Below are 1762 nucleotides of genomic sequence, written 5' to 3'. Positions count from 1 at the left end.
GCTACACCAGTGAACTGAAAACGCACATTAACTTTACCACCAAAATATAAAGGATGCCAAATGAAAAGTTAAAAATATGAAATACAAGAGAATGCTTGAGTGAGATCTTGAGTTTGTTTGTAAAAAAAATATTTATATATATATGGATTGAAGAAATAAACACACTATTTATAAGCTCCAAAAAATACATACCCAAAGTCATGCAAGATTAATCAACTCAATTAATCTTGAAATTAACTCGAGAACATGTATAGTAAAAAAATCTCCAATTAATTCAAGAATGTGGAAAGTCGAAAGACACTTCCACAATCATGAACCACAACTAACTCAAGAATATAGAGATCTAAAAGACACTCGGCAATTCATAAGCTATATATATATTTTTTAATTCAAACTTTCGAATTTAATTCAACTTTCCAACAAACTTTTTTTAAATTATTTCAAGAAACATATTCCACTTATCGAAAAGTAAATAGAATTACGTCCAAAATGAGACACACACAATTGTCGTTATTCTTGCCGCTACAGCCTGGATAATCGGCGCTTTATTCTTCCAATTAATCATGTTCCGCCTCAATTAATTCATGAAGAAATAAAATGGCAATCACCATGAGCTGCAAAATATCAACATCAAAAATTAAAAATATATCAATTTACTGAAACCAACTAATAAGTATAGCAAATTACTAGAAAACTGCCTTAATCATTATCCCAAATATTTCTATACTGATGTATACAAGAAATAAATAAATCTTTGTACATTATTATTACCATTTTCTTATGCAACATATACCAATAAATAGCAACCAAAATTGAGGGAGAAAGCAAAAACATCATACATGGATTGACGAAAACTATTTCGCCGAGTCCTCTCCGGCAATCGCCCTTAACATGGTAATAGTAATTGAGAGCGAACGACGCATGACTTTTTAATGTTTCGGGCGCGTAACACTCTCCCCCTGGATTAATCGGGGAGCAGCCTCCAACTGTAGAACATGCGAATTCTAGGAACGCTAGCAAATCGTCATGTTTGGCATATCGGAGCGCGACGCACCAAGTCGGCTGAAATGAAAGTTGGAAGAAAAAATTAGTTATATTATTATTTGATCAAAAATATCATCAACTCAAAAAAGAAATAAATAATGAATCGTAAAGATCATTATCAACTAGTATGTCGATGTCACGAATATATGATGCTAATAAATAATGACTTCGTTCAGTTAGTATATGGTGCTCTCGTATTATATAATAGTACAGATAGTACAGATATCTTCGAAAATGATCGGAAGCTAACAACTTACTATCTCTCGGGCGTTGCATTTCCATGCCGCTACTGCGAGAAAGATCGAAACAAGAAGCAAAGGTATAATTTTCTTGGCCATTTGATTAGTTTTTTTCTTGAACAGGCTTAGCTTTGTTGTGTACAAGTTTGTATGTATGTTGTTGAGTTTAAATAGCGGTGAAATGAATGGAATAAATCTTTTGGAATTAATGAATATTACATAATTTTGAAATATATGATATTTCAATGAATATGGAATTTACCTTATTTATCCCAGAATACGTTTCTAATATTTAAAAAATATTTGTAAATAATTGTTTAGATAAAGTGATTAAGATTGATTAAAGAATCTTATTCACGTTACATGCAATCAATACATTATTAAATCCCATTCAATTTTCATTATGGAGGATATATTTCTAATCAGAGAAAATTAGATTTAGTTGTTTTGGATAACTGGATTGAGTTTATTCTTGAAAT

At 30.8% G+C, this 1762-nt stretch overlaps 1 long non-coding RNA gene across 1 annotated transcript; it reads right to left on the bottom strand.

The window, feature by feature from the left end:
- Window positions 1-437: 437 nt before the first annotated feature.
- Window positions 438-1414, bottom strand: LOC140809257 (uncharacterized). Its single transcript, XR_012113088.1, has 3 exons — window positions 1302-1414; window positions 840-1062; window positions 438-614 (listed from the first exon to the last, which is right to left on the bottom strand). It is a non-coding gene; the product is annotated as an uncharacterized lncRNA (long non-coding RNA).
- Between the last annotated feature and the right edge of the window lie 348 nt (window positions 1415-1762).

This window comes from Primulina eburnea, chromosome 13 (genome assembly GCF_022965805.1).
Source record: "Primulina eburnea isolate SZY01 chromosome 13, ASM2296580v1, whole genome shotgun sequence".
Lineage (NCBI taxonomy): Eukaryota > Viridiplantae > Streptophyta > Magnoliopsida > Lamiales > Gesneriaceae > Primulina > Primulina eburnea.
This window is presented reverse-complemented; position numbering and strand designations above follow the sequence as displayed.